General features: G+C 38.6%; 1 pseudogene; it reads left to right on the top strand.

Annotated features, from left to right (window-relative positions):
* Positions 1–7,783: 7,783 nt before the first annotated feature.
* On the top strand, positions 7,784–8,994 carry LOC131821088 (uncharacterized; annotated as a pseudogene).
* The last annotated feature ends 9,740 nt before the right edge of the window (positions 8,995–18,734 follow it).

Here is an 18,734-nt window from a genome sequence, read left to right as displayed (position 1 = left end):
TATATGCAAATTAAGACACATTAGAATATATTATGCACAATTTCTAATCAATACATTTGAAAATCCAAATGAAATGGAAGAGTTTTACCAACTGACCCAAGGAGAGGTGGAAAACTTATATAAACTGATCTCAAAGCAAAAAAGGACACTCTTAAATACAGAGAACAGACTGGTTGCCAGAGGGGAGGTGGATGGAGAGATGAGTGACATAGATAAAGGGGATTAAAAGTACACTTATCGGGGCGCCTGGGTGGCTCAGTGGGTTAAGCCTCTGCCTTCGGCACAGGTTATAGTCTCAGGGTCCTGGGGTCGAGCCCTACATCGAGCCCCGCATCGAGTCCTGCATTGGGCTCTCTGCTCAGTGGGGAGCCTGCTTCCCCCTCTCTCTCTGCTTGCCTCTCTGCCTGCTTGTGATCTCTGTCTCTGTCTCTGTCAAATAAATAAATAAAATCTTTTTTTAAAAAAGTATCATTATCTTAATGATCACTGAGACATGTATAGAATTGTTAAATCATTATATTGCATACCTGAAACTAATAGGAACTGTGTGTTAATTCCTCTTCAATAGAAAATAAAAATGAAATTTTAAGAATAAAAATTCATACACATATAAAAGAAATAGAAAGATCTATATTTCTACCCTTCCTCTCCCGAAACAAGCACGAGGACAAAATGGTTTTGTGGGTATTACCAACTTTTCAAAGGAACAGGTTGTGTCTAAATTTACACTGTAAAATAAGAAAAAGAATTCAAGTTTGTTCACAAGTACACACAATCATGATATTTAATCAGGAAAAGGACATCACACCAGGAAAACTGTAAGTGAGAGTTTACCAGCAAGTGTGCTATGGATGGGATGTAGGTGTGATTTATCTCCTAAGGCCTTGGGGGCAAACACGCAGAGCCCGAGAAGCCAACTGCCTCTGCCATCAGCAATTCTGCCCATTTACCCCAGAGTGCCACAATGTGAAAAAGGTAAAGAGGCACTGCTCTAGGCACTTGTTAACATAGAGTTTATATCCTAAATTAAATATCGACATAGGCAAAACACCACTAACAACTCAGTGTTATTCCAAGAATACATGCATATCTCAACATTAGGAAACCTAATAGTGTAATTACCCACATTAATGGATAAAAGAGAATAACCATATTATCAGCCTGGCGGATGCCAAAAAAGACATTTATACCATTCTACATTCCTTCCTGACAAAACTATAAACCAATCAGGAATCAAGATCTGAAGGGTATTCTCATAACTCGAAAAAGGTTACCCATCAGAAACAAGGACAATCATCGCTTTTTTAATGGCAATCATCATATTTTAAAGTGAACAATGGTATTTGTTTTAAAGTAAAAAAACAAGAGGATCCCTCTCTTTATTAATCAGTATAAATCTGTAGGAGTCATAAGATCTTTATCAGTGTTATAGGAGAAAAAAATAGATATAAACATTAGCAAAAAAAAAGATAAATATTCCATTTTTTGTAGCTGACATGACTGTGTACCTAGGAATTCAAGCTAATTAACTGGAGAAATACTATAAAGCTAAGAAAAAAGTTTAATATGAGGTCTGGATACAAGATAAATGTAAAACTCTATATTGTAAAGATGTCAGTTCTTGACACAAAAGGTCAGAGGCAATTCAAGGGATTTTCTTCTAATAGAAGCTGACAAGTTGACTCTAAAATTCATCTGAAAAAAGGAAATGTACAAGAATAGCCAATTCTGAAAGATAAAAAGAAAAACGAAGGGGGAAGAGAACACCCATCAGATTTCAAAACACATTATAATGCTATAGTAATTAAGGCAGTGAGGTTCTAGCTCAATAAAAGACAAAACTGAACAGAAAAGAAACATAAGCATACCCATATACTTTATGATCGAAAAAGAATTCCAAATTAGTGCAGACATGATACAGTAAACACAGTAAGTAAATTAGGAAAACTATCTCTTCTGAAAAAAAAAATGTAGGTCCCTACTTTCCAACACACACACACACACACACACACACACACACACACACCCCAATGCCATTTGGACATATGAATTAAAACACTAAGCAATAAAAAATATACAACATTTTGAAGAAAATAGTCTTTTTAAAATGTCAAAATACAGATGCCTACCCAAGTATGAGACAAAGCCAAGAAATTACAAAAGGAAAATTAGTATGTTTACCTATTTCCATAAAATTAGATCTTTAAGGCAATACCACCATAAATAAGCTTTTAAAAAGACAAATGACAAAAAAAATGACAGACATCTGTGGCAGAAGGCAGACAAAAAGATATCAGCTCTAATATGCAGAGACCTCCTACAAATCAACAAAGAAAAAAGAGAAAAGATTCAACAGAAAAATAGGTGAAGGTTATGAACAAACATTCTCCAACAGAAGAAATATAAATAGCTAATAAATACATTAAAAATTGCTTAATTTTACGAGTTATTAGGGGAAAATAACTTAATGGAATGAGATTGGATTTTTCATCCAAAATGCTGACAAATTAAAAAGAATGATCATTTTCAGCATGCCGGTGGGGCAATTTGGCTCAAACACTTTGATCTAGCCATTATACTCTCCAGTACCAGCCTGTAAAAATACTTCTCAATGAGCAAAAGATAGATGAAAAAGAACGCTTTTTGTAGCATTATCTGTAATAGCAAACAAACTGTTAACAAGCTAAAGATTTACCATGTGGAAACAGTTGGGTAAATTATATAGCCAACCTTACTATGGCATTTGACCAGCTGCTACAATGACTTTCTATCGAGCAGGGGGTGGGGAGGGCAGGTTGTAGAATACTATGTATAGGATGGTTTCATTTTGTAAAACACACCAAGGACACATGCACATAGAAAAAGAACTTGGGGGGCACCTGGGTGGCTCAGTGGGTTAAACCTCTGCCTTTGGCTCAGGTCATGATCTCAGGGTTCTGGGATCAAGCCCCGCATCGGGCTCTCTGCTCTTCAGGGAGCCTGCTTCCCCCTCTCTCTCTGCCTGCCTCTCTGACTACTTGTGATCTCTCTACCTGTCAAAAAATAAATAAAATCTTTTTAAAAAGAGAGAGAGAGACCTTGGAAGATACGAAGCAAACAATCATGGCTGTCTCTGGACAGTGGGACTGGGAGAGGGATACTTTCACTTGTTACTTTATTTACTGCTGCACCTGTTACTTTTATAATAAGCATATACTACTTTTGTAACAACAAAAAGTTAGCTTACTTCATAATATCTGGATTAAAAAACAAGTATAAGGGGCGCCTGGGTGGCTAAGTGGGTAAGGCCACTGCCTTCGGCTCGGGTCATGATCTCAGGGTCCTGGGATCGAGTCCCGCATCAGGCTCTCTGCTCAGCAGGGGGCCTGCTTCCCTTCCTCTCTCTCTGTCTGCCTCTCTGCCTACTTGTGATCTCTCTCTGTCAAATAAATAAATAAAATCTTTTAAAAAATAAATAAATAAATAAATAAATAAATAACAAGTATAAGAAAGTATAAAAATGATATGAAATCTCACTATGCAAAGGCAATTGTTATCAACATGTCAAAACCTTTTCAGTCCCTGTTACACATGTTTAATGTATTTGAGATCTTACTCTATGTAATTTAGGGCTTGTTTTTCAATTACTATAATATTGTATTTTCTATTTTATAGAAAATTTAGAGAACAAAGAGCCACAAGAGAATAAAAAGCCCATGCACTCCAACCACCCAAAGATAACTATGTAAGAAAATATGAAATTTGAGTGCTATGAATTATTTTGCGATTAATCCACACACACTGTCCTAGACCATGCACACTGTCTCATTGATCTATATGTGGCCCGCTTTTATTTTTATCTATTAAATTATTTTTGTTAATTTTCATATTACTTACACAATTATTAGTCAATGACATGCTTTAACTTATATAATGAACGCCCACCCACCCACTGAACCTGAGCACTAGAATACAGACAATAACTTCTATTCACTTCCCTGATCCTCTCCTAGTCCAAGCCCCTTTCCTAAGCCCCAGTGACCATTATCCTGAATTTTTTATTCTCCTTTGCTTTTTAATAAAATATTTTAATCCCAAATATATCTGTACACCTAAATAATACAACATTTAGCTTTACTTGGTTTTGAATAATATAGAAATGGTATCCTATTATATGTAGTCTTCTGGGACTTGATACCTTAATTAACATTATAGAAACACAATCTACCCAGATTATATCTAGCAGTAGTTCATTCATTTCACGGCTGTATAACATTACAGTGGGTAAATCAACCACAATTTAGTCATTTTCCTTTTCGGATTTTTACTACTAACATGTTAGTGTCAGTCTTCTGGTCATTTTTCTGAGGACTTTTATACAGTTTCCTTTCCAAAAATTTGAATATTATACATACTTTCATGTGACCTGTTCCTCCCCCTACTGAGATCTTGCGAACATAGTCCCATTTCGATAAACATTCTTCTGTGGTATAAACTTAAATGGCTCATAGTATTCCATCATACAGTTACCACAAAGTTTTATTTAACCTTCCCCAATTGTTGGATGTCTGGATTGCTTATAATTTTTGTTTTTGCTCTGATAAGCATCACGATGTACTTAACCCTTGACTCAGCAATTCTCCTTTAAGAGCTTCTCCTAAGTAATAGCTGACCAAATTTGTACCCAGTCATGGCCAGGGTGGAACAGATGACACGGTTTGTGCTCCACAACTTGTGTAGTGTCTGTGCTCATCACAGCAATTTTTAGAAGGAAAAAAAAAAAAAACACAGAAAGAACCCAATGTCTACTAAAGGAGATAAGTAAGTTGTGTATTAAAATCAGAACGTAGACTCACAGCTACTGACATGGAAAGATGTTTACAATTTATTGTTAAGTGGAAATAATGGGTTAAATGGCAGTATGATTTCATTTTGTAAAAGAGAATAAACATGCCTCTGAAGGAGGGTGGAAACACATACACCAAAAACTTTATAGCAATTATCTCTAAGTAATGAGTTTATTTGAGATTTTTAACTTTTTCACTTTGCTTGCTTTTACTTTGAAGTATTTTCAACAGTAAAACTTGAATACATGTGTAATAAGATGAATAAATAATGAACTTTCTATGCACAATCATTTAAATTTTTCCTGAATATACTTTTGCACTGAAAGAACTTTGGAAGAAAAAAAGGAAACACCAAGAAGTAAACAAAAATCACACATAATCTTACCCACCTAGAGATAATTAGTTCACAATCTCTAATGTGTTTATTTCTAGTCATTTGTCTTTGATTATATATATTTAAGATAATTGCAATCACACTTTATATAATCTTGTACGCTGATTTTTCACTTAACATTACATAATATCAACATACCATAAATATTTTAATGAAAGAATATTCCAGCACATGGAAATGGCACATTTACTTAATCATGCCCATAAAGTTAGACCCCTAGGTTTTTCTGTTTTTCATTATACCAAATAACTATGTGAGGAACATCTTTGTGCATGAATTATCCACATTTTAGATGATTTCCTTGAACATATTCATTGAAGTGAAAATACTAAGTTAAAAAGTACCAACGTTTTTATATCCCTTGATATAAATTGCCCAAACCTATGGAGTAATAGGGAAAAAAAAGAAGTCAAGATACCTGGATCTCACGCCCATCTTTAGTACTTACTGTCTAACCTGATTAGGTAAAACTGATATAAAAACATCCATCTTAATAATCAAATAAAAAAATAGATCCTTCAGTCACCATAAATGTTACTTCCTCAGGAATGCTTTCCTTCACTTTCTAGACTCTCACAGCACCCTATATTTTACTTGTCCTTCATGCCCTTGCAACAACTGATAAATAATTGCTCAATTATTTGTACACTGTCAGTTCCCTAGGTGATCTTAAGCTCCTTTGAAATATGCCTGGCCCACAGCTGGTGCTCAATAAATATTTGTTGAATGAATGAATGAATGAATGAGTAGATGAATGATGGATGAAATGACAGCACTTTGCAAAATAAGTGACTAGATATTTGGAAGGTATTTCAATTTTAATAATAATTATGATGATTCATTTGTATTACTATGTAGATGATTCCAAATCTTTAAAGATTCCTTGTCTAATCATAATTTCATTATGTAGCTTTAATGTTTGTCAAGCCAGCCAGAGGCATGGTAGCCATGTTGCTGGAAGCACCTGGTAGGAGCTGAGATTTGGGAGAACCAAGTAGTTAGTTCTCCAGGTCAGCAAGCTGAGAGTCAGAGAGTTGTAGTTACAATTAGTTGAATGCAAAGCAGTGGTCAGGAATCTAGGAGGTCAGTGATATTTGAAGAAACAGGTGACTCCTAGAGGTCAGAAACAAACTAATGGTAATTGGTCTACATAATAAGGTGCAAAGTTGAGAATGGTCAGTGATAAGGGAGAGAGTCAAATTCCAAACATCAGTACTCAGAGCATGGAGCTGTGAATATGATTCTAAAGCAAATGGTACTTGAACTCAGTGCTTCCTTAATTATTTCTTCCTTATATTATTTCTGCCCAAATGGTATTAGGAAGTGTTTGTGTCTAGTTCCATATATATGGCAAGGGAATAATAGTAGCTAGTTGAGGAATGAGATCTGTGAATACAAACGGGTTTTGATAGTGAGAGGATGAAGCAAGACCATTTGTAAATAAGATCTGATAATAGTTTGAACATAAAATAGGAGCAATCATGCTTTCTATCCCATAATACTCAACTTGACTTTCAACAGCAGATATTATAGCACAGTGGTTAGGATCATGGACTCTGGCCAACAGGCTAGCTGGGTTCAATAGGCTAGCCAGCTCTATCATTTATTAGTTGTGTCCTTTGGACAAATTACTTCCCCTCTGTGTGTTAGTTTCACCATCTGTAAAACAGGGATAATATTACCTACACCTCAAGAGTTCTTGTGAAGATTAAATGAGGTGATGCACGTAAAGACCTTAGAACAGTGCCTGGACGTAGCAAATGCTATGTTAAGTGTTGTTATTATTATTGTTGTTGTTATTATTAACCAGTCTCATAAGACCAAACAAAAATTGGCAGTATAAGAAATGGACAAATACACTGTATTAACATACTCTATCTAAAATAATAAACAGTCTCTAAACAGGAGTTTTTTTCATTAAAATAAGAATTTCACTTGCACCTAATCATAGTTGACTATATAAAAACTATAAGCATTAGCAAAGTAGCAAAATTTATCACAGTAATCCCAGTGATGTGTTTATTTTATAGAAGATGTTTTATGAACACTATCTTAAAAAGTTATAAATAAATACACATTTCCTAATAGCACAAAAACACTATTAAGCTGCAATACAGTTGAGCCACAGAATCTGGTCTATAAGAAGGAAAGCCTTATTAAATTTTCTGAAGCTAATTCTACTGGAAGCAGGATTATTTGTGTTGGAAGACCTGTCTTTGGAAAAATCTGAACATGGAAAGGCTCGGACTTGGGAAGACTCCTTTTAAAAAGGTCTGGACCTGGGGAATGGTCAAGAAGACCCGGACTATGGAACATGTTAGAATACCTGGATATCGTAGACGCTGGAAGACCTGAATGTTAGAAGACCGGTACCCTGGAGACGTTGGAAGACGTGGATATTGAGCCCGCTGTTGGAAGACTGGGTAGTTGTCGGAAGACGTGGAGATGCTGGAAGACGAGCAGATTCTGGAAGATGCAGGGATGCCAGAAGACGCAGAGATGCCGGAAGATTCAGGGATGCCGGAAGATTCAGGGATGCCGGAAGATTCAGGGATGCCGGAAGATTCAGGGATGCCAGAAAACTCAGAGATGCCAGAAGACTCAGAGATGCCGGAAGACGCAGAGATGCCGGAAGACGCAGAGATGCCGGAAGATGCAGAGATGCCGAAGATGCAGAGATGCCGGAAGATGCAGAGATGCTGGAAGGCGAGCAGATGCTGGAAGCCCTGGAGATGCTGGAAGCCCTGGAAATGTAGGAAGACAAGGATTTTCTGGAAGACGTGGCTTAGTTGGAAGACGTGGATGTTCTGGAAGACGTGGATTTTCCGGAAGACGTAAATTTGTTGGAAGACGTAGGTAGGCTGGAAGACATGAATTTGATGGAAGACACACAGCTTTGTTGGAAGACAAGGATTTGCTGGAAGACGTGGATTCTGGAAGCCATGGATCTTCAGGAAGACATGGATTTTCTGGAAGACTTGGAGGTCATTGGAAGACATGTTTTTCCTGGAAGACATTTATTTTTTCTGGAAGACGTGGATTTTCAGGAAGACCCGAATTGTCCGGAAGATCTGGATTTTTTGGTGGAAGACGTAGATTTGCTGGAAGACCTGGAGGTTACTGGAAGGCATGGATTTTCTGGAAGACGTGGATCTCTAGGAAGACGTATATTTGTTGGAAGACCTGGATTTAGTGGAAGACATAAATTTTCTGGAAGACGTGGCTTTATTGGAAGGTCTGGATTTATTTAGTGGAAGACATAAATTTTGTCTGGAAGACGTGGACTGACTGGAAGACTGGATTTGGTGGAAGACATGGATTGACTGGAAGACCTGGATTTTTCCGGAAGATATGGATTTGACGGAAGACATAGATTTTTCTGGAAGACGTGGATGGAACGGAAGACCTGGATTTCTTTCTGGAAGACATCAATTGACTGGAAGACCTGGATTTTTCTGGAAGACATAAGTTAGCTGGAAGACTTGGATTTGGTGGAAGACATAGTTTTTTCTGGAAGACGTGGATTCGCTGGAAGACCTTGAGATTGCTGGAAGACGTGGATTGTCTGGAAGAACTTGAAAACATTGGAAGATATAGATTTTCTGGAAGACGTGGATTTTCCTGGAAGATGTTGTGGAAGACCTATAATTACTGGAAGACATGGATTATCTGGAAGACGTGAATTTTCTGGAAGACTAGGATTAGCTGGAAGACTTGATGCTGTTGGAAGACTTGGGAGTTGCTGGAAGACCTGGAGTTGTTGGAAGACCTTGACACTGGCGCCATTGGAAACCCTGGACATTGGAGACATTGGAAGCACAGGATGTTGGAGACATTGGAATCCTTGGATTTTGTGGACATTGGTTATTCTGGATACTGGAGACTTTGGAGACCCTAAATGTTGGAATTCATGGGTATGGGAAACCCTGTACCTTGGAGGCCCTAAACATTGGAAGATATAGACAATAGAAGATATAGACATTTAGAGACCCTAAAATTGGAAGCCCTGGGTATTAGGAGACATTTGGAAAACATGGGTATTGACACATTAATGTTGAGACATAGAATTTGGAAGCTGTAATTTTCATGATGCTGGAAGTCACGGATTTTGGCAGCCCTAGACAGGAGATTTGGATTAAGATGTCAGGATGTTAAAAAACCTAGTCATTCAGACATTGGGGGTGTTGGAACACTTAAACATTAGAAGACCAGGTTCTTGGAGATATTGAAAGACTTGGATGGTGGAACTTGCGATAATGAGACACTATAAAACAAGAATTTAGGAGACACAGAAGGTTGTATGACTGAATTATGTAAGCACTGGAAGATATTAGAAGAGCTGGACTTGGACACAATGAAACACGTGGACTCTGGAAGACCTATATATAGGAGACACTGGAATATTGGAAACATAGAAAAATCAGAACTTAGAACTCTGGACCCAGAAAGACAAGACCTGGATCTTGAAGACTGTTGGAGAAAGCAGAGGACCTAGACTTTTAATTTCCCTGGTATTGAGGAGATTAGAAAACCCACATTGGAGATGCTTCAGGCCAGAGAATGGAAGACATGGGTGTTGTAACATTTAGAAGATCTGGCAATTGGAGATGTTGGAAGCTATGGTGCTCAGAAAACCTGATGTCAGAGACACTAAAGAATTGAAAGGCCCAATCTTAGAGATGTTAGAAGGTCATGTTGACAGATACTGGCAATGTTGAAAGACTTTCACATTAGGACCTGATATGACATTTAAAGAACTATCAGAAGGCTACTCAGTCTTTATGACTATGACATCTCTTTCCCTAACAATCAAAACACAGAGAAAGGACATTTTAAGAAGGCAACAAAGAGGAAGCAGGAAATTCAAGTAAAAGCAGGTAGTTTGAATGGGTTGGAACCTATTTTCATGGTCTCTGTGAACTAGCTTTCTAGGTCCATACTGTTTGACAGGAGGGAAATGATGAATTATCAAAGAATAAGCAATATCAAGGTTTGGAAATTACTTGGCTTTAGAAAGGAGTCAGCAAATGTTTTCTACAAATAGTTAAGTTTTTAAAGACCATGTGGTTTCTATTGCAACTACTCAACTCTGTCATTATAGTGTAGCCATAAAACAAGTGTTTATGGTTGTTTTGCAATAATATTTTATTTTTTAAAAAAGTTGGACCAGATTTTAATCAAGAGCCCTAGTTTTCCAAGCCTAACTCTTTATGCCAAATCTAGGGTATAGTAAGTATTAAGTACATTCCAGGCTAGCATTCACATGCAAAAGAATGGACAGAGTACTTTGTAACCTGGTGGTTCATAAAAATGAACCATGTATGTGATAATGCTCAGGACATGAGACTAGCAAGAACCTAAGAATGGAGTTTAGATCTCCACTTACTTGTTTCAGGGACCTAACAAGGATATTTGTCTTCAGAGCCAAAATTAAATGGGGAGCATCCAGGACCCCAGGTAGGAGGGGCTAGGGTTCTGGGCAGATACCCTAATTTGGTAGACTGGAAGCTTGAAAAGAAAATTAAAGAAGAAAGTCATTTTTACAGACTGGGACTATCCTTCCAGGATTAAGCACCACTCAACCCAAAGAGAGGGAGTCTCCAGCGCAGGGCAGACAAGAAGTAGCAAATCCCTCACTCTGTCTCCCATGTGCTTCTCATTAGGGCACTCCTCATACCACTGCCAAGTAATCAGGAGCCCACTCTGTTTGTAATGATGGAGGAGAAAAGGAATCAGACTACAGCTTTGTATTCTCATCTCAGGCACTCTGGCTTCAGGTAAGAAGTCTAAATTCTGTTCATACCCACCAGAGCTTAAGTGACAAACTTAGGAGATCAGGGTTGAGTAGCAGGCTGAAGATCCTTAGTGCTGAGTCAGATAGGGCTGAGGAAGACACAGACTATCACATATATTGTATGAAAGAGACCACTGACAAACAAACCCAGTTCCAGTACCCTAGGACTGGGTTGTGATTTAAAGGTGAAGTAGTAGAACATACAGACAATGGGCAGCCACTGAGGCTATATACACTAGGGCATCAAAGACTCCCAGTTAAGACAGTAAAAGGGTTGGGATATGAGTCAGGAGGCCACCATGATAATCCAGGTGAAGTGGTAATGGGGCCTGGAAATAAGGCAGTGACAGCTCTGTTGCTCAACAGATCCAGCACTGGGATTATGATGAATATTCATCATTCTGAAAAGAATGACTTTAAACTTCCTGAATGCTATCAGAATACATGAAATAACCAAGATGTTCAGATGCTAGTTAGGAGGAATTGTCCTCACCAAGTAACACTACATGGATGTCCAATTTTCTCTCAAAAGCAGCTAAGCTAATAACTCCGTGGTTTAAGCAAAGTAGGTTCTGCATAGTTTTATCTTTAGCTACTATTAACACAGTGTGACTTCATTATCTCAATAGTGGACCCAAGTGGATGGATTATTTTCTAGAGAATAGGAATACAACCATGTGAAAAAAGTCATTAAAAGTAACCACTATATAAATAAATATCATGCAATGATAACTACATTCTAAATAAGTGATATAAATGAAGCTGCAAATCAAAGAGTAACACAGGGACAAAGGAAGTACGGTTTCAGGTCTCTTTCACAAGCAAGAAAAATACTGAAAATCAATTTTTATTCCTGCTCTCTTCTTAAAACCATCATGCATACCATTTTTGAGAGGAATTAGATAAAATACCAAAATATTAAAATTTTGCAAAGACAGGAGTAAACTATCATATTTAGCTCTATAATGTTTATAATAACAATAACAATAATGGTGATGATAATAATAATAATATCTAATAGCAACAATTTATTGAGCACTTGCTATGTGCCAGGCACTGTATTAAGCATTTCTTGTAATCTCATAGCAATCTAACAATGCAGGTATTTTGACCCCATTTTACAGATTAGAGAGTCAAGTCTGAAACGGTTAAGAAGCATGCCCACCAAAAAAAAAAAAAAAAAAAAAAAAAAAAAGAAGCATGCCCACCATCACATAGTTGGTAGCTGGCAGGGACAAGATTGAAGGCAGGTCTGACTCCACAGCCTAGGCCCTGAGCTGACTTGTCACACCGCAATAGCCCAAGGGTTATGGTGCCAGGACTAAGCACCACTCATCCAAAGAGAGGGAGACCCCCCTCACCCAGGGCAGACAAGAAGCCAGTGGCAAAGCCCCCCTTACCTAAGTCCCATGCTCTTCTCAGTATGGCCCTCATCACACCACTGCCAACTGACCCAGAGCCAACTCTGGGTGTTTGCAAAAATAGGTTAATTGTATCACTGGCTTTACATAGTAATGTAAGAGGAAGTGCGATGTCTGAAGCACAACTAGATTCGTATTTAACTCCTCAACATTCATTATTCATGTTAATGAAATGTACTGTTTAGCCTTTATTTGATGTTATGGCTCCCAAGAACATATATACTCTGTCCATGCCACAATTTATCTCTGGATTCTTAAACAAACATAGAGCACTGATATCAAGACCATTAAAAGGTAACTCTATGTAAAGTTCAGTGATCAATTATTCCATAGCACAAACATGGTTCACACACCCCTTTAGACTACACACACTCTCAAAGCCCTTTATTAGCATTCAAGTGGCAGCAGCTCTGAAATCCAAATGTGTGCATTTGCCAATGTGTGCAGAACCTCCTCTGCATTTTGAACTTAAAAGATCTTAAACAAACAAAAGGTTCTTTTGAAGTGTAACACCGGTTTTTTAATATTCTCTACAAAGTTCAGCAACTTGGGCTGCTCTTTCTCCCCACCTCCTTTCCATTCTTTTCTTTTTGCCAGCTGTTAAGTATGTCTGTAAAGAAGAAAACTGCTAGGCACTTCGTAACACTGAACCCAAGAATTTACCTGAACCGTTTGATTCCACCCAAATTGTGTATAAAATCTTCTAAAAGAAATTTCAGCTTGTCAATTTCGGGGACTATTCTTAATGTGAAAAAGGAATAAAAGAAACACCCAGTTACATGCACTTCTATTTCTACCACTTTGCCTATACCAACTTTCAAATTCACCTGTAAGTTCTGCTGACTTGTTAAATTCAGCCATGTTGAAATGTTCTGGCTTTTATCCTTATCAATGATACTTCTTAGATTATTTTAACTGGGTATTACCTTAAACAAGAATTAGATTTATCTCAGTAATGTATTTCAAATGGCCTGGTCCCTAGACAAAAGTTTGCATCTATCAAGTCAAAGTCTAGACATCCCTCTGACAACTAAATCCATACAGTAGTCAGTTTCCCATTGTATTATTTTATATTAATGGTTCCCAGTTGATGCTCTCCAACTTAAATTTGATTTCTCCAATTCTGGCCAAATTAAGAGAAAAATTTCCAAGGCAATAATCTCAGTGAATGGTAAAATTTATCAGGAAGTTACATTCTCTATAGGCATATGGAACCATTGATTAAACTGGTAAAATAATCATTGACTTAAAACTATTTACCTCTAGATATGATTAAGAATACACCAATTATCCATGGAACCTGGGAACAGCAACCCTGACACAGAGTTCTCTCTGCTTTGGTTTATGAAAATAGCTACAACATGTGAAGGTGTTTTCCTCATAATATCTATTATTTTCCCCAAGCCCTGTAACTCAGAAGAAAAAGAACAATTACTACAAATAAACTCATAGGAGGCCCTCTCTGTCTTTCCTTTCAGGAAATTGATGTTGTGTTTGTTTCTTTTTTTTCTATGCCTAACTCTCTTTTCTGGAAGGGACTAAACCATGGTCAAACTTGAACCAGAAGCCACCATTTTTAAAATATCAAGAACACAGTGTAGCAACACTACTACTTACCTTGGTCTCTATGAAAGGGCTCAGGTACACTCAAGAAAATTGAAGCAGCTTTCTCTCAACGTAACAATGCCAGAAATAGAGGGACCTTGGAGACCAAGTGGTCCTAATCTCTCATTTGATGGGTAAGGAAAGAGTAGGGTGGTTTGAATAAAACCATCCATTGAGCTAGTAGTAGAGCCAAAATTTGGAATAAAGTTTCCCTAGATCCTGGGCCCACCACCATTTGCATTGTATTTTCTATTACAATTCTGTTTAGACTTAGAGCAGCAGTTAGCAGCCATGGCTGTATATTAAAAAAAAAAAAAAAAAAAAAAAAAAAAAACAGTTGAGGAGCTTTCAAAATTTACAGATGCTGACCCCATCCCTGATTCAGCACATCTAGGGGCAGGTCCCAGAACTCTGTATTTTTCAAAGCTCCCTAACATGATCTGGATGCATTGAGAACTGCTATGGCTTAGAGCAGGCATGTAGGCTTCTCTGGCACTGTGGGGGGATGGGGGTCACTAGAACCACAGCACCTGAAAACGAGTTTTCAAGTCTCATCTGCCTCTTTTGAACCTATTGAGGAATATCTGTCATCTCAACTGTAACTATGCGAGCAAGCCCTTTTAACTTTTGTATCTTTTTCCCCTTTCCTCTGCTCACTTCAAACTCAAGTATAGCTAAGCTATCATTCAGACCTCCGGGCTGGGGGTGGGGGGAATTATTGGATTTCCACCACCCTCAGGGAAGAAGTTTCAGTCAGAACCCCTTTCCCGGAGGATATTCAGATGTTCAGATTCCTGGAAAGACCAGATATGAGAACAGAGATCAATGGAAATGAACTCTAGCAGCTTCTACTCCTCAATTAGATGCCAAAGTAAATGCAGGAGTCCATTGTCATTGCACTGCCCTTCGAGACTGACCCATAGCTACCTCATACAACCGCTGCAAAGCAAGTTCACTGATACCAAACCAGGTAAAGGGCAAGGGTCTGGATTCTTTCTACTGAAAGAGCAAGTTAGGCTTAAACAGAATTAAAATAAATTTCAGGATCGAGAGTACAAAATCAGATTGTGCAACCAAGTAGAGTTAACTCCCCTCCCTAGGTATGAGAGTTGAGTTCCTGAAACTCTCGCTGTAGAGGAATTTCTGTTGGAGGGACTCACGAGCTTTTGGGGAAAACTGGGGCCAAGGAAGGGAGTATTAGGACAGCCCAGACCATTGGTTTGTTCACTCAAATAAAACACGAAGTAAACTGAAGCTTGTTGGTATTTTCCTAATTTTGCATCAGCAATTGTGATTAGTGGGCAGTTAATTTCTATTTCTCTCTGATCTCAAGGTGAACACAAGCATGCGTCAATACAAATGCTGGTCATCACAGCAGATAATGGGGAAAGAAGCAAGACACTTGGGTTTTGTCTGGAGATAAGCTCTTCTGCGCTGCTTTCATCTTCTGGAACATGGATCAGCACATCATCAGAGAGAGCTGTCGGAGTCTGCATCCCAAGGCTCGACTCTCAGTGTGTGGCCTTGCTGCATGCCTGTGCAACGGGTTTGAATGACAAGGCCCGAAGGTCCAGCCTCTTCTCCCCTGTTGAAGCAAACAGAGAGAAAAGACTTACTGGCGTTCATTTGAAGCTTTCTTATTACTGCTTTATAGGGTTGTGGGTAATCATTTAAATCTTGCCTGTAGGTCAATAAATACTCTGTCAAAGGATGTCTTTCCTTCAAACCATTACAGCCATTGGATTTGCAGAGTGGCTGCTTCAGCATTCTTCGAGTTCTGGATGTTAACCTACGCTGACCTCTTTTATCAATTTTTGATATGATCACATCTCTGAAAAATTTCTCAACTGTCTTCTGAGGGTGAGAATCCAACAGTTCAGCAAAATGTCACTTCATTCAAGGTCTTCAAATCCTCAACCCCCCAAATGTTTCCCGGATGCACTTTCGATTTCTTCTACCATTTTCCTCAATCGGTTTCTTCCGGTACTCAGGCAGCTTCACGACCAGCTTCCTCTGCCAGCCATTTCTTGTCACACAGACCATGGCATTTCTCGAACCTATCCAACCTATCCATTACTCGCCATGAATGCTACAGTGTTTTGTCCAGATCGAAATTTAAACGAGCATTTTTGTGATGCTCACTAGCCAGTGACGCCTACAGGAGGAGGCCCCATTCGGTTCTCTCTGTTAGAAGCCAGCCATGCCCATCTTTTTCCATTGTCTCTGTTTTGACATTTCAAGCTATGTATGATTGTCCTCAATGAGTCTGCTGTGCCCCTCCATACACTGGCCCTAATAGCTTCCTCATTTTTCTTTACTGTGCAAATTAGAGATGTATTAATACCCCCAAAACGCCCCACAGAGGTCTTGGTTTCACCGTTATCCAGCATTTCAAGAACTTTCGTTTTGTTTGCTATTGATAGCGCTCTTCTTGCCCTCGTTGCTCTGCTTGCATTTCTATCATCTTATTCTGGCTTTGCTGCTTGAATGCCATTCTTAACCAAATTACACAAATTCACAAGTATTGAAAGTATTTAGACCACTGAGCAGGACATGACACTAACCTGTGATATATACGAAGCCAAGGACAACACTCACAAGACAAATAAGAAAAGCAAAACAGCTTTTGGATGACAACACGTGTATGTGTGTGATCAATGGCCATAGAGGGAAGGACAGGCAGAAGACCAAGGGCAGAAGCAAGCAACCCCAGTGTTGGTCTTGTCCCATGAGATCATCAGCAAGATGACATGATGGTGACTTGAACCTGCATATTGTTCCAAAACTCTCAAAGGTACACACTAGGTCAACTCAAAGTTTGTATCAGATTGACTTGCAGTTGCGACATGACCACGGAACTCGGGAGTTAAGGTCAGGCCACCAGGCTCAGCCAAGAAGGACAAATATCACCATCTAGGAGAAAGCAGACACAAAAATAGGAAATGAAGTATGAAGTAAGAGGCAGACTGCCTGAGTAGCTTTTACCTTAGCAAGGAAACAGAAATTTGGAAGAATAATCATACATGCCAAATTGCCCTTACAAAGGCTGTACCAATTTGTATGCTTGCTAACAGTGGGTAAGAGTCCTTTTCTCCCGTATGTTCACCAACATGAAATATTACCAATCTTCGTAATTTGTGCCAAACAGAAGGTGAATAACAAGGTAGCTCATTTTTGTGTTAATTTTCATTTCTTTAATCGCCTTTCCATATGGTGAGTCATTTCTATTTCTTCATCTTTAAATTGTCTGTTTATATTCTTTGCCCACTTTAAAATGTTTTTCTTGCTGATTTGTAGGCACTATTAGCATATGCAGGAACTCTTATTTTTAACTCTATGTTGCAAATGTTTTGTCTGAGCTTGTCATTTACTTTTTAACTTTGTCTTTTGCCATCAAGATGGTTCAAATATTTATGTAGTCAAATGTTTCATGCCTTGCTTTGAAAAGGCTTCTCCTCCCTAAGATGATAAAAATATGTTCACGTACTTTCTTTCATTATTTTTACAGCTCTGTGCTGTTAATTCAAGGTATGGAGGAAAGGATGGACTACTCACTCAGTGAATAGTGTTGGAATGAATGATGGTCCATCGGCAAGAATGTCAGAAGGCCTCTCCCAATGGCATTTCCCCTCTGTACTAGAGACAGGGGCTCTGGTAGAGTCAGAGCCCCAGGATGACCAAGTTGGAGGCTCAAGTCGATTCCAGTTGATGGGCCAGTGTTCTCCGGAGATCAGTATAGCTTGAGGAGGGGAGTGTTTCCAGATGAATCATTAATTACTATACATTTTGCTGGCTTAAGTTCTGTTCTGCTACCAATCTATACTCCTGCCTTATATCAACTGAGGGACAGTTGATGTAAGTTCCAGCTCTCAGATCTCTGAGCTTCAGATAATGGCTTCACTACTAATGAACAGTCACTCACAGTTCTGGCACAACTGGAGAAACTTGGATATGAGGAGGCTGCTGGAGGAGACTAGGTGATGACTGCTGACTCTATAGGGACAATCACAGAACCAAGGTCATATCGGCAAATACTTTTTTGGGGGGAGGAGGAGAGCTGAAGCAAATACACATATAACTAGTCACACTTATTTTATGAAAAAAGGTTAACAATTGTTCATTCCAGGTGGTTTGGAGGTAGGCATGCATTTCACTATCTCCCTTCTCTGGAGATCTGAACATTCTCATAATAAAAAGTGTGTGTCTGTGTGTGCAAGCACATGTGTGCATGAGGTAATAATCTCATATCTCTTGGGTCCATGTTGGGTACTAGCACATAAGTGTCAATGGCTTTTCAGGTTAAATACAAGATTCAAAATGACAACAAAAGAACACCCTCTCCCTCTGCCCTGTCCCCACTCGTGTGTGCGTGCACTCTCTCTCAAGTAAATAAATAAATAAAGTCTTTTTAAAAAGAGGTGGAGATGTATGAAAGGAAATAAGGAGCAAACAAGAGCATAAAAACGGATGACTATGTTTAACCAAATCCCTGGTTCATTCAACCGACTTTCAAATGATGGAATGTACCTTCTACCCACAACATTCACTTTGGGTCAGAGCTTCACCTTGTGTGCTCTGCCCTTGCTAAGGATATGTCACTTTTGTTAAGATGCTGGCACCCAGCCAATGTGAAGAGTAAAGCCCCTCAAATAAACATCCTGTTACTTTTCAGTTCCGCTAACTGTACAGAGACC

Source organism: Mustela lutreola, chromosome X (assembly GCF_030435805.1).
Source record: "Mustela lutreola isolate mMusLut2 chromosome X, mMusLut2.pri, whole genome shotgun sequence".
NCBI classification, from domain to species: Eukaryota; Metazoa; Chordata; class Mammalia; order Carnivora; family Mustelidae; genus Mustela; species Mustela lutreola.
The sequence above is the reverse complement of the archived record's forward strand: the minus strand, read 5'-3'. Positions and strand labels throughout refer to the sequence as shown.